This window comes from Coffea arabica, chromosome 2c, assembly GCF_036785885.1.
Source record: "Coffea arabica cultivar ET-39 chromosome 2c, Coffea Arabica ET-39 HiFi, whole genome shotgun sequence".
NCBI classification, from domain to species: Eukaryota; Viridiplantae; Streptophyta; class Magnoliopsida; order Gentianales; family Rubiaceae; genus Coffea; species Coffea arabica.
Genome location: NC_092312.1, coordinates 46,383,625 through 46,398,454, shown reverse-complemented (window position 1 = coordinate 46,398,454; position 14,830 = coordinate 46,383,625). Strand labels below are relative to the sequence as shown.

Here is a 14,830-nt window from a genome sequence, read left to right as displayed (position 1 = left end):
GTTTGTGAGATTCAATGTTCGACAAGGGTTATTTTCCAAATTAGCACGTGGGTTTTGCATTGGATGACATCTGTAGCAATCGTAACAAGATTGAGTCAAAGGCATGTAACTCGTCTTGTCACCATTCGTGCTTCAATTTGTGGGCAAATTGCTTTCAAGAGGAGGGGAATTATACAAACAAGAGGAGCCATTGGAGTAAAGCCATGAGTTTTTCTTGGCTGGTTTTTAGCATTTTCAAACTAACCAAGAGACATGAGCACCGAATCATAGTATGAGGGCCAATATGTGGTGGCATTAGATTTGGGCTTCATACTACCAACGCTTGTAGTATCATCCATTTCTATCCAGATTTGAGGACAAATCCTTCTCAAGTGGAGGGGACTGATGTGTGCACGGACCTTAGCCCAAGTAATGATCCAGTTCGAGTTCCATTGGGCCCAGTAACACGTGCACGGGCCAAGCGCTTCAAGGAGTCCCTTCAAGCTCTTGTGTGAAATGTTCAAAACCAACAAGGAGTCCATCGGGATATTGAAGGCTTGGAAGGTGATAATCAAGTTGTCTACATGATGATCCAAGCCCCCCATGAAGGTTTCGTCGACTAAGCCCTGGGCCTTAGTTTTAGATTCAATTGCTTAGAGTTGGATTAGATTAGTTTATTTGAGTCATGGCCCGGCCCACCTTGTCCAAGGAGTGGCCGACCTTCCTTGTCTAGTTTCTTAGGGTTTTATTAGCCCCTTAGCCTATATAAAGGCTCACTTTGTATGATTAACGGGTGCACAATTTTGATAATAATATTCTGATTTGTTTCTCTTCGACTTATTGAGAGCATTCGAACCTTAACTTGCTTGGCAAGGGTTCTTGAGCAATCTTGCGTATTGTCCTTGATTGTTCTACCGACCTATCCACTAGAGTATTCACCTCAATTGGAGTCGCCGTTCTACCACCTTCAATCAATTCGTGTCGTCCGTTTTGGTTTTAGGTTCCACAATCCAAGCGCTGGACAACCTCACTAGATCCTTGGGCAAGCGTGTTACGTGTCTCGAAACGAGTTGATCGAGGACCGTATCTGTTTGCTTCAGAGCTTAGCTGAAGGTATCTTTCGTTATAACCTTGTTTTTCGTAGTTGCGTCGAAGGATTTTTTAATTTTGTCCGCTGCCTTGTTAAAAAAAAAAAGAAGAAAAAAATGACACTGTTCACCGTTACTGTTCACCGACACTGTTCACGTTACTGTTTATCCGAACACAAAATCTGTTGGTGTGTTATCCCTTTTGTGTTTGTGTCTAGTTTGTCGATAATTTCTGTCCAAAATTTGCCGAAAGGTTGTGTTCCCAAATCTGTCTTGGTCGTTAGTCATCACTTGAGCAACAAGAAAACAAGTGGGGCGGCGGCTAGGGTTTCTACTCGGGTTTCATTTGCACTAGGGTTTCTTTGTTTCAAACCTGTCCGAGTATTGCTTGCTTCATCCAAGTTGTTTACTTAATTTCCAAATTCATTTAGGAAACTAAGTAAAACACTTGGATAACTCCTTTGTTTTCACTTGGCTACTCTCCTACATTCTCTCCTACATTTTAGGAACACTACCCACTCCCACATTTTAGGAAGCTAGGGTTTCTATCTTTTATGTTCCCATTGGTGCACTTCCATTTCTGTCCGCCACTATTGGCCTTCCAAATTCGTCCATTCCCACTTCATTTTGCACCCACATTTGTGTCTTACCTTCTTGGTTACTCTTATGGCAAAAGTGGTGACAATTATTGGACTTGAGCGGCCTTTCTCAACTACAGAACCCAACAGGTAAAAGTATTTGGTAAGTCAATTAGAGTGACATCCATATACACGAGTGCGAGTGGATACACGTAAGGGAGCGTGAAAGCCAACATCTTCGATTTTGTTGCTAACTTTTTGCAGGTTCCCTCATACGTCATGGCGAATACAAGACGCGTAAAAGCTAGCCCACAACATTGTCTTCCTGATCCTAAGGGAGTCAAAGAAGTGGCATTACGCGGTGTAGATGAGCAATTGGACCTCGTCAAATCTCAGTTGCTTGGTTGGTTTTATACTCGTTACGGTGTCAAAGATAAAATTTGTAGCTTGCCCATTGATGGGAGTTGTGAAGTCATCCTTGCAAGTGCTATCATGGTTGAGAAATTAAATCTTCCAACCATTGATCATCTTCAACTGTACAAGTTGATGAGTACTCGTGGTGTTGTTTGGGTTACTAAGTGTGACGACCCCACCTCCCCCTGAGGCGTACCAAAGGGTTTGGCGGACCGCCTGCCCAGCTCTCGCCAGGACTCACTCACTCAAATCACGTGCACACATCTATGGACCATAAATAACATCCACAATTCAAGCTTATAATTTACATTGATAGAGATCAGGGTACAAAGTCTCGATATACTTAAACTAGTTCAAAACGTATACAATCCAAATACAAAATGTTCCATTCGAGGAATAGCGCGAGTACAAGTCAAAAGTCAAAAGTCAAACAACTAGACTACGCTAGTCTTTACATATCTCACGCCTCGCTCGTACCCCTGTAAGGAAAACAAATAACGTGGTATGAGCTAAAAGCCCAGTGAGGTTCCAAATAGCAAATTGACCATTATTTATAAGTACAAGTTTTCGATATAGCAAAGTAAGGAGCATGAAGAGTTCATAAATGTGAGCAATAACACGTCAAGTAGAAATCTCAAAAAGATCGAGTGTAAAAGTTTTTCAAAATCAACAATAATCCAATAAGCAATAATCAATCCAAAGCATAAGGATACGGATGGCCCTCAGGAGCCAACTTCCATTCATCATCAGGAGCTTGATCACGTAGTAGTTGACACTCCGTCAACTTTCAAGTAAAGGAACCAATCCAGTAGAGCACCACTTACACGACTCTCCGTCCACCATTCACACCCCCTACTGGGCCCAAAATCCTCAATAAACATGGGTGGTAATACTCGAGTATACCGATTAGCCGAGGAGGTATCACTCCACTCGACAAAACAAGAGACCCAGGGTTCGTTACCCAATCGACCAAGCCCTTGCCGGCTCGACTAGAGTAACTCGCCACAGGGTTTCTGGAATTCCAGGAAGTGCGCACATCAAGTATATCAAGTCAATTGCAATCAATAAACAAGTATATCACGTAAGAGCAAGTGCGATAAAGTACACTCTTGCCCTGTCAATTCACGTATATAACATGTACTCATATTGGTCACGTATCAAGTTCAAGTATCTAGTGCAATTCAGTATTTGAAAGCACTCACCACAAGATATAGTGCCTTTACTGGTCACTTTCAGGTTATACTCTGGGTTCGGAGTCCAAATCTGCGATAAACTCAGTTTGAGAACTTTGAAACATGTCTAGAATTCGAAACTTAGACGTTTCGTCAATAAAGATCAAGAAATTGAAATTCACTTGGAGAGTAGTCGTGAAACACTTGCTCGCTTTTTAAACAGTAAAACTTTGTAACATTTTTACTTGAAAATGCCATGCGAGTCGAAAGTACAAGGAAAATATACTCCGAGCAATCATGATTTCATTTCTCAAGGGTACAAGTTCGGCCAAGTCCTAACATATAACCCTTGATAACAAAGCATCAAGGTCCTCGCTAGTTCGAGTGATAATCACTTAACCCATACTCACGTTACAAGTATAGTTTCCTAGTCCTCGAGTGTAAATTCGGGCAGCATGCCCTTTGTGTTTACCAAATTTTCCAGCCATTTTGGCTTCAATCCTTACACAATCCAACCCAACATCATCCACAAATATAATTTCAGTTCATTAGCCATTCCATAGGCTCAACACAACATAAGAACAAAAATCAAAGTGATAATAAGGGTGGAAATGTAACCTAGCAAAAGACAGATTTGACGTATGGTTGCGGAAATAACACATCCGAGGCTACGCTTATTGGATTGAGGCGAAACTTATGCCGTTTCGAAGCTAAGACTCAGGGCTACAATGTTCATGAAGATCACTTAATCCAGTTTCCAATGCAACCTAGTCAAATCCTCAATTTGCAGAACCAAAACCCAACTAGTCGGCTATTTAACCACACTGCACTGGAATGGTCATATCTCAGGTTACCAAGGTCCGATTAAGGTGTTCTTTGAGGCATTAGAAAGCTAAGACAGGGCACTAAAACTTTCATGTTTTGGGCCAAGACCAAAAATGAACGTATTACAGCGAATAAATACCATCAAATAGACTGAACTGTCCACGCGGCATTCTGGAAGGTAACCTAAAACAGCAAGGGTATTTTCGTCTTTTCACATGGTACGTTGCTCCGATTGAGCTGAAATTTTACAGGAACCTATAAAATACCATTCTCTACAACTTTCATGTTTTGACCTAAGGCCAATTCGGCCTCTAATATAGGGTTACAAAACCGGACAGAAAGTTGGGGAAAATTTTCCAGATTCTGGAATTTTTGGTATTTAATGGAATTTTCTCAAATTTCTTGTTCTAATCACTACCAAACAACTTTATATAACCTTATTTACAACATTTACAACCACACAACAAGTTTAGGCAGAAACTCTGAAACCCTAGCTTGCTTATTCATCCCAAAATTCATCACAACCACTTGGATAATCATGAAATCAAGCCAAAACTTAAGCTAAAAAAAACATCTTAAAGCAAGATTAAAGCAACAAGGATCATGATCAGATGTTTATACCTCAAAAGCAAGTCTTGGAAGAGTGATTCTTCACCCCCTTAGAAATTTCTTAGTTCCTCAAGCTTCCCAACTCACAACCTCCACTTTAATCGGTTTAAAATTGGATTTTCTCACTTGGTTTGGCTAAGATTCAAGAAGAAAGAAATTTTTTCTTTTGCTCTCCCTTTCTCTCTCTCTTTTGGTCGACCAGCAGCAGGAGAAATGAAGGGGAAAGTCCAGAAAATTGGTTTAATAAGGTTAGTTAATCACTTGGCCAAGAAACTCTAGGGAGTGTCGCCACCACCACCTTTCATTTTTCTCTTTCCTATCCTTGTTATTTTAGCCTCTAATTTTGGTCAGACTTAGCTGGAAATTAAGAAGATATTTTGCTCAAATATCAATGAGCTCATGTGGTAAGAAAGTGGTGGTCCAGTGGTGCGTTCAATCGGTAGTGCGCGGGACCCGCCGGTTCGCGCTGTTTTTCTTAAAAACACCCGTACCAGGGTTTTTACTTCCCATTCACTAACCTTATATAATTGCTCCTATTCACATATTATTTCTCACTTAAAAGTCACTTTTAATCATCAAATTAATCCTTGGCCAGTACCGAAAATTCATCCGGCGGAAAAATCGCTAAAACCCTAATTTGCTCAAATCTTGAAAACAAAGAGTAAAACCCTACTTTCTAGATTCATTTGCACTTATTATGGAATAATTAGATAGTAGAGCTTTAATAAATAATAATTTCCAAATAAAAGCGCATTTTTAAGAAAACGTGAGGGTTTTACAATTTCAGAAATTAAAATTAGGGTTTCTATTAAAATGTGAGACATTTAATAAAACCGGTTAGTCACAAGTAAACTAGGGTTTTTGATTAAACATTTAGGGTTTCTAGTCTTTTAAAATAAAATAAGGTTTTAAATCAAACCTGAAGAAATACTCTTTAATATCTTCTTTACAAACAATCTCCTAATATTCGGGGTGTTACACTAAGCACACACTTGTACCTATTCAAATCGGCAAATATGTGGACGAGGTGTTGTGTGATGTAGTCCCAATTCAAGTGACACCTGTGTTGTTGGGCAAAGCATGGATGTCGAGGCGAGAAGTTAAATATGACGGACATACTAACAAGTATGCCTTCTTATTTAATAGTCGTCGTTTTGTACTTGTATCACTTACTTATGACCAGCTTTGTATTGATCTATCATACATGAAAATGAGCTTGAGCGTTATAGAATGGAGAAAAGGCTAGATGAGGGAATTGTGCCTGAAGAGGTAAACCCGAGGGAGTTGAAAGCAACGAGATGAAAGGGTCAGCTTTTGAACCAGAAAAAAAGAGATGGAAAAATCTGATGAGATGGGTGGTAACAAGGAAGAAAAGAGAGATAGTGGGCTGATCTTGAACAACCCGGTGAAGGCCTATTATTTTCCTAACGAACTTACCTTTGCTTTGTTTAGTGTTTCTTCTTTTATACAGATCAGGCAAAGGGAAGTTGAGCTGTTCTTAGTGCGTTCCATTCCAAAATCAATTATAGGCTTTGCAAGCCTCCAAGAGTTAAACCCCGTTGGTATCCATTCATGGAACAATGTCAACTCAAATCAGTCCACACCAAAAGGGAGTTGATTCGAGCTCATCTTGAAGGGAACACTCCACATTTTGGGGATGGTTGTGTACCAAGGGTTCGTTTAAAGAACAAGTACCTCAATGACCATTGTGATTTTCGCCTTGCTCTTAGTACACATGAAGCTCCAACATCAACAAATCCGCCATGGGACCTTGCAAGTGTGTTCTGGCCGGAGTTCGATTTCATGGGATACACTTCACACCACTTTGAGGACCCTTACCTCGTGACCACAAACGATCAAGTTCAGCACACATTGAACATAGTTTGTGAGATTCAAGGTTCGACAAGGGTTATTTTCCAACTTAGCACGTGGGTTTTGCATTGGATGACATCTGTAGCAATCGTAACAAGATTGAGTCAAAGGCATGTAACTCGTCTTGTCACCATTCGTGCTTCAATTTGTGGGCAAATTGCTTTCAAGAGGAGGGGAATTATACAAACAAGAGGAGCCATTGGAGTAAAGCCATGAGTTTTTCTTGGCTGGTTGTGAGCATTTTCAAATTAACCAAGAGACATGAGCACCGAATCATAGTATGAGGGCCAATATGTGGTGGCATTAGATTTGGGCTTCATACTACCAACGCTTGTAGTATCATCCATTTGTATCCAGATTTGAGGACAAATCCTTCTCAAGTGGAGGGGACTGATGTGTGCACGGACCTTAGCCCAAGTAATGATCCAGTTCGAGTTCCATTGGGCCCAATCACACGTGCACGGGCCAAGCGCTTCAAGGAGTCCCTTCAAGCTCTTGTGTGAAATGTTCAAAACCAACAAGGAGTCCATCGGGATATTGAAGGCTTGGAAGGTGATAATCAAGTTATCTACATGATGATCCAAGCCCCCCATGAAGGTTTGGTCGACTAAGCCCTGGGCCTTAGTGTTAGATTCAATTGCTTAGAGTTGGATTAGATTAGTTTATTTGAGTCATGGCCCGGCCCACCTTGTCCAAGGAGTGGCCGACCTTCCTTGTCTAGTTTCTTAGGGTTTTATTAGCCCCTTAGCCTATATAAAGGCTCACTTTGTATGATTAACGGGTGCACAATTTTGATAATAAAATTCTGATTTGTTTCTCTTCGACTTATTGAGAGCATTCGAACCTTAACTTGCTTGGCAAGGGTTCTTGAGCAATCTTGCGTATTGTCCTTGATTGTTCTACCGACCTATCCACTAGAGTATTCACCTCAATTGGAGTCGCCGTTCTACCACCTTTAATCAATTCGTGTCGTCCGTTTTGGTTTTAGGTTCCACAATCCAAGCGCTGGACAACCTCACTAGATCCTTGGGCAAGCGTGTTACGTGTCTCGAAACGAGTTGATCGAGGACCGTATCTGTTTGCTTCAGAGCTTAGCTGAAGGTATCTTTCGTTATAACCTTGTTTTTCGTAGTTGCGTCGAAGGATTTTTTAATTTTGTCCGCTGCCTTGTTAAAAAAAAAAAGAAGAAAAAAATGACACTGTTCACCGTTACTGTTCACCGACACTGTTCACGTTACTGTTTATCCGAACACAAAATCTGTTGGTGTGTTATCCCTTTTGTGTTTGTGTCTAGTTTGTCGACAATTTCTGTCCAAAATTTGCCGAAAGGTTGTGTTCCCAAATCTGTCTTGGTCGTTAGTCATCACTTGAGCAACAAGAAAACAAGTGGGGCGGCGGCTAGGGTTTCTACTCGGGTTTCATTTGCACTAGGGTTTCTTTGTTTCAAACCTGTCCGAGTATTGCTTGCTTCATCCAAGTTGTTTACTTAATTTCCAAATTCATTTAGGAAACTAAGTAAAACACTTGGATAACTCCTTTGTTTTCACTTGGCTACTCTCCTACATTCTCTCCTACATTTTAGGAACACTACCCACTCCCACATTTTAGGAAGCTAGGGTTTCTATCTTTTATGTTCCCATTGGTGCACTTCCATTTCTGTCCGCCACTATTGGCCTTCCAAATTCGTCCATTCCCACTTCATTTTGCACCCACATTTGTGTCTTACCTTCTTGGTTACTCTTATGGCAAAAGTGGTGACAATTATTGGACTTGAGCGGCCTTTCTCAACTACAGAACCCAACAGGTAAAAGTATTTGGTAAGTCAATTAGAGTGACATCCATATACACGAGTGCGAGTGGATACACGTAAGGGAGCGTGAAAGCCAACATCTTCGATTTTGTTGCTAACTTTTTGCAGGTTCCCTCATACGTCATGGCGAATACAAGACGCGTAAAAGCTAGCCCACAACATTGTCTTCCTGATCCTAAGGGAGTCAAAGAAGTGGCATTACGCGGTGTAGATGAGCAATTGGACCTCGTCAAATCTCAGTTGCTTGGTTGGTTTTATACTCGTTACGGTGTCAAAGATAAAATTTGTAGCTTGCCCATTGATGGGAGTTGTGAAGTCATCCTTGCAAGTGCTATCATGGTTGAGAAATTAAATCTTCCAACCATTGATCATCTTCAACTGTACAAGTTGATGAGTACTCGTGGTGTTGTTTGGGTTACTAAGTGTGACGACCCCACCTCCCCCTGAGGCGTACCAAAGGGTTTGGCGGACCGCCTGCCCAGCTCTCGCCAGGACTCACTCACTCAAATCACGTGCACACATCTATGGACCATAAATAACATCCACAATTCAAGCTTATAATTTACATTGATAGAGATCAGGGTACAAAGTCTCGATATACTTAAACTAGTTCAAAACGTATACAATCCAAATACAAAATGTTCCATTCGAGGAATAGCGCGAGTACAAGTCAAAAGTCAAAAGTCAAACAACTAGACTACGCTAGTCTTTACATATCTCACGCCTCGCTCGTACCCCTGTAAGGAAAACAAATAACGTGGTATGAGCTAAAAGCCCAGTGAGGTTCCAAATAGCAAATTGACCATTATTTATAAGTACAAGTTTTCGATATAGCAAAGTAAGGAGCATGAAGAGTTCATAAATGTGAGCAATAACACGTCAAGTAGAAATCTCAAAAAGATCGAGTGTAAAAGTTTTTCAAAATCAACAATAATCCAATAAGCAATAATCAATCCAAAGCATAAGGATACGGATGGCCCTCAGGAGCCAACTTCCATTCATCATCAGGAGCTTGATCACGTAGTAGTTGACACTCCGTCAACTTTCAAGTAAAGGAACCAATCCAGTAGAGCACCACTTACACGACTCTCCGTCCACCATTCACACCCCCTACTGGGCCCAAAATCCTCAATAAACATGGGTGGTAATACTCGAGTATACCGATTAGCCGAGGAGGTATCACTCCACTCGACAAAACAAGAGACCCAGGGTTCGTTACCCAATCGACCAAGCCCTTGCCGGCTCGACTAGAGTAACTCGCCACAGGGTTTCTGGAATTCCAGGAAGTGCGCACATCAAGTATATCAAGTCAATTGCAATCAATAAACAAGTATATCACGTAAGAGCAAGTGCGATAAAGTACACTCTTGCCCTGTCAATTCACGTATATAACATGTACTCATATTGGTCACGTATCAAGTTCAAGTATCTAGTGCAATTCAGTATTTGAAAGCACTCACCACAAGATATAGTGCCTTTACTGGTCACTTTCAGGTTATACTCTGGGTTCGGAGTCCAAATCTGCGATAAACTCAGTTTGAGAACTTTGAAACATGTCTAGAATTCGAAACTTAGACGTTTCGTCAATAAAGATCAAGAAATTGAAATTCACTTGGAGAGTAGTCGTGAAACACTTGCTCGCTTTTTAAACAGTAAAACTTTGTAACATTTTTACTTGAAAATGCCATGCGAGTCGAAAGTACAAGGAAAATATACTCCGAGCAATCATGATTTCATTTCTCAAGGGTACAAGTTCGGCCAAGTCCTAACATATAACCCTTGATAACAAAGCATCAAGGTCCTCGCTAGTTCGAGTGATAATCACTTAACCCATACTCACGTTACAAGTATAGTTTCCTAGTCCTCGAGTGTAAATTCGGGCAGCATGCCCTTTGTGTTTACCAAATTTTCCAGCCATTTTGGCTTCAATCCTTACACAATCCAACCCAACATCATCCACAAATATAATTTCAGTTCATTAGCCATTCCATAGGCTCAACACAACATAAGAACAAAAATCAAAGTGATAATAAGGGTGGAAATGTAACCTAGCAAAAGACAGATTTGACGTATGGTTGCGGAAATAACACATCCGAGGCTACGCTTATTGGATTGAGGCGAAACTTATGCCGTTTCGAAGCTAAGACTCAGGGCTACAATGTTCATGAAGATCACTTAATCCAGTTTCCAATGCAACCTAGTCAAATCCTCAATTTGCAGAACCAAAACCCAACTAGTCGGCTATTTAACCACACTGCACTGGAATGGTCATATCTCAGGTTACCAAGGTCCGATTAAGGTGTTCTTTGAGGCATTAGAAAGCTAAGACAGGGCACTAAAACTTTCATGTTTTGGGCCAAGACCAAAAATGAACGTATTACAGCGAATAAATACCATCAAATAGACTGAACTGTCCACGCGGCATTCTGGAAGGTAACCTAAAACAGCAAGGGTATTTTCGTCTTTTCACATGGTACGTTGCTCCGATTGAGCTGAAATTTTACAGGAACCTATAAAATACCATTCTCTACAACTTTCATGTTTTGACCTAAGGCCAATTCGGCCTCTAATATAGGGTTACAAAACCGGACAGAAAGTTGGGGAAAATTTTCCAGATTCTGGAATTTTTGGTATTTAATGGAATTTTCTCAAATTTCTTGTTCTAATCACTACCAAACAACTTTATATAACCTTATTTACAACATTTACAACCACACAACAAGTTTAGGCAGAAACTCTGAAACCCTAGCTTGCTTATTCATCCCAAAATTCATCACAACCACTTGGATAATCATGAAATCAAGCCAAAACTTAAGCTAAAAAAAACATCTTAAAGCAAGATTAAAGCAACAAGGATCATGATCAGATGTTTATACCTCAAAAGCAAGTCTTGGAAGAGTGATTCTTCACCCCCTTAGAAATTTCTTAGTTCCTCAAGCTTCCCAACTCACAACCTCCACTTTAATCGGTTTAAAATTGGATTTTCTCACTTGGTTTGGCTAAGATTCAAGAAGAAAGAAATTTTTTCTTTTGCTCTCCCTTTCTCTCTCTCTTTTGGTCGACCAGCAGCAGGAGAAATGAAGGGGAAAGTCCAGAAAATTGGTTTAATAAGGTTAGTTAATCACTTGGCCAAGAAACTCTAGGGAGTGTCGCCACCACCACCTTTCATTTTTCTCTTTCCTATCCTTGTTATTTTAGCCTCTAATTTTGGTCAGACTTAGCTGGAAATTAAGAAGATATTTTGCTCAAATATCAATGAGCTCATGTGGTAAGAAAGTGGTGGTCCAGTGGTGCGTTCAATCGGTAGTGCGCGGGACCCGCCGGTTCGCGCTGTTTTTCTTAAAAACACCCGTACCAGGGTTTTTACTTCCCATTCACTAACCTTATATAATTGCTCCTATTCACATATTATTTCTCACTTAAAAGTCACTTTTAATCATCAAATTAATCCTTGGCCAGTACCGAAAATTCATCCGGCGGAAAAATCGCTAAAACCCTAATTTGCTCAAATCTTGAAAACAAAGAGTAAAACCCTACTTTCTAGATTCATTTGCACTTATTATGGAATAATTAGATAGTAGAGCTTTAATAAATAATAATTTCCAAATAAAAGCGCATTTTTAAGAAAACGTGAGGGTTTTACAATTTCAGAAATTAAAATTAGGGTTTCTATTAAAATGTGAGACATTTAATAAAACCGGTTAGTCACAAGTAAACTAGGGTTTTTGATTAAACATTTAGGGTTTCTAGTCTTTTAAAATAAAATAAGGTTTTAAATCAAACCTGAAGAAATACTCTTTAATATCTTCTTTACAAACAATCTCCTAATATTCGGGGTGTTACACTAAGCACACACTTGTACCTATTCAAATCGGCAAATATGTGGACGAGGTGTTGTGTGATGTAGTCCCAATTCAAGTGACACCTGTGTTGTTGGGCAAAGCATGGATGTCGAGGCGAGAAGTTAAATATGACGGACATACTAACAAGTATGCCTTCTTATTTAATAGTCGTCGTTTTGTACTTGTATCACTTACTTATGACCAGCTTTGTATTGATCTATCATACATGAAAATGAGCTTGAGCGTTATAGAATGGAGAAAAGGCTAGATGAGGGAATTGTGCCTGAAGAGGTAAACCCGAGGGAGTTGAAAGCAACGAGATGAAAGGGTCAGCTTTTGAACCAGAAAAAAAGAGATGGAAAAATCTGATGAGATGGGTGGTAACAAGGAAGAAAAGAGAGATAGTGGGCTGATCTTGAACAACCCGGTGAAGGCCTATTATTTTCCTAACGAACTTACCTTTGCTTTGTTTAGTGTTTCTTCTTTTATACAGATCAGGCAAAGGGAAGTTGAGCTGTTCTTAGTGCGTTCCATTCCAAAATCAATTATAGGCTTTGCAAGCCTCCAAGAGTTAAACCCCGTTGGTATCCATTCATGGAACAATGTCAACTCAAATCAGTCCACACCAAAAGGGAGTTGATTCGAGCTCATCTTGAAGGGAACACTCCACATTTTGGGGATGGTTGTGTACCAAGGGTTCGTTTAAAGAACAAGTACCTCAATGACCATTGTGATTTTCGCCTTGCTCTTAGTACACATGAAGCTCCAACATCAACAAATCCGCCATGGGACCTTGCAAGTGTGTTCTGGCCGGAGTTCGATTTCATGGGATACACTTCACACCACTTTGAGGACCCTTACCTCGTGACCACAAACGATCAAGTTCAGCACACATTGAACATAGTTTGTGAGATTCAAGGTTCGACAAGGGTTATTTTCCAACTTAGCACGTGGGTTTTGCATTGGATGACATCTGTAGCAATCGTAACAAGATTGAGTCAAAGGCATGTAACTCGTCTTGTCACCATTCGTGCTTCAATTTGTGGGCAAATTGCTTTCAAGAGGAGGGGAATTATACAAACAAGAGGAGCCATTGGAGTAAAGCCATGAGTTTTTCTTGGCTGGTTGTGAGCATTTTCAAATTAACCAAGAGACATGAGCACCGAATCATAGTATGAGGGCCAATATGTGGTGGCATTAGATTTGGGCTTCATACTACCAACGCTTGTAGTATCATCCATTTGTATCCAGATTTGAGGACAAATCCTTCTCAAGTGGAGGGGACTGATGTGTGCACGGACCTTAGCCCAAGTAATGATCCAGTTCGAGTTCCATTGGGCCCAATCACACGTGCACGGGCCAAGCGCTTCAAGGAGTCCCTTCAAGCTCTTGTGTGAAATGTTCAAAACCAACAAGGAGTCCATCGGGATATTGAAGGCTTGGAAGGTGATAATCAAGTTATCTACATGATGATCCAAGCCCCCCATGAAGGTTTGGTCGACTAAGCCCTGGGCCTTAGTGTTAGATTCAATTGCTTAGAGTTGGATTAGATTAGTTTATTTGAGTCATGGCCCGGCCCACCTTGTCCAAGGAGTGGCCGACCTTCCTTGTCTAGTTTCTTAGGGTTTTATTAGCCCCTTAGCCTATATAAAGGCTCACTTTGTATGATTAACGGGTGCACAATTTTGATAATAAAATTCTGATTTGTTTCTCTTCGACTTATTGAGAGCATTCGAACCTTAACTTGCTTGGCAAGGGTTCTTGAGCAATCTTGCGTATTGTCCTTGATTGTTCTACCGACCTATCCACTAGAGTATTCACCTCAATTGGAGTCGCCGTTCTACCACCTTTAATCAATTCGTGTCGTCCGTTTTGGTTTTAGGTTCCACAATCCAAGCGCTGGACAACCTCACTAGATCCTTGGGCAAGCGTGTTACGTGTCTCGAAACGAGTTGATCGAGGACCGTATCTGTTTGCTTCAGAGCTTAGCTGAAGGTATCTTTCGTTATAACCTTGTTTTTCGTAGTTGCGTCGAAGGATTTTTTAATTTTGTCCGCTGCCTTGTTAAAAAAAAAAAGAAGAAAAAAATGACACTGTTCACCGTTACTGTTCACCGACACTGTTCACGTTACTGTTTATCCGAACACAAAATCTGTTGGTGTGTTATCCCTTTTGTGTTTGTGTCTAGTTTGTCGACAATTTCTGTCCAAAATTTGCCGAAAGGTTGTGTTCCCAAATCTGTCTTGGTCGTTAGTCATCACTTGAGCAACAAGAAAACAAGTGGGGCGGCGGCTAGGGTTTCTACTCGGGTTTCATTTGCACTAGGGTTTCTTTGTTTCAAACCTGTCCGAGTATTGCTTGCTTCATCCAAGTTGTTTACTTAATTTCCAAATTCATTTAGGAAACTAAGTAAAACACTTGGATAACTCCTTTGTTTTCACTTGGCTACTCTCCTACATTCTCTCCTACATTTTAGGAACACTACCCACTCCCACATTTTAGGAAGCTAGGGTTTCTATCTTTTATGTTCCCATTGGTGCACTTCCATTTTTGTCCGCCACTATTGGCCTTCCAAATTCGTCCATTCCCACTTCATTTTGCACCCACATTTGTGTCTTACCTTCTTGGTTACTCTCTTATG

The 14,830-nt window shown here is 40.6% G+C and overlaps 2 long non-coding RNA genes across 2 annotated transcripts; both read right to left on the bottom strand.

Moving 5' to 3' along the window:
* Positions 1-2,337: 2,337 nt before the first annotated feature.
* Positions 2,338-4,805, bottom strand: LOC140035968 (uncharacterized). The gene is made up of 3 exons (XR_011839863.1): positions 4,678-4,805; positions 3,262-3,322; positions 2,338-2,538 (listed from the first exon to the last, which is right to left on the bottom strand). It is a non-coding gene; the product is annotated as an uncharacterized lncRNA (long non-coding RNA).
* A 4,078-nt stretch (positions 4,806-8,883) lies between these two features.
* On the bottom strand, positions 8,884-11,351 carry LOC140035967 (uncharacterized). Its single transcript, XR_011839862.1, has 3 exons — positions 11,224-11,351; positions 9,808-9,868; positions 8,884-9,084 (listed from the first exon to the last, which is right to left on the bottom strand). It is a non-coding gene; the product is annotated as an uncharacterized lncRNA (long non-coding RNA).
* Between the last annotated feature and the right edge of the window lie 3,479 nt (positions 11,352-14,830).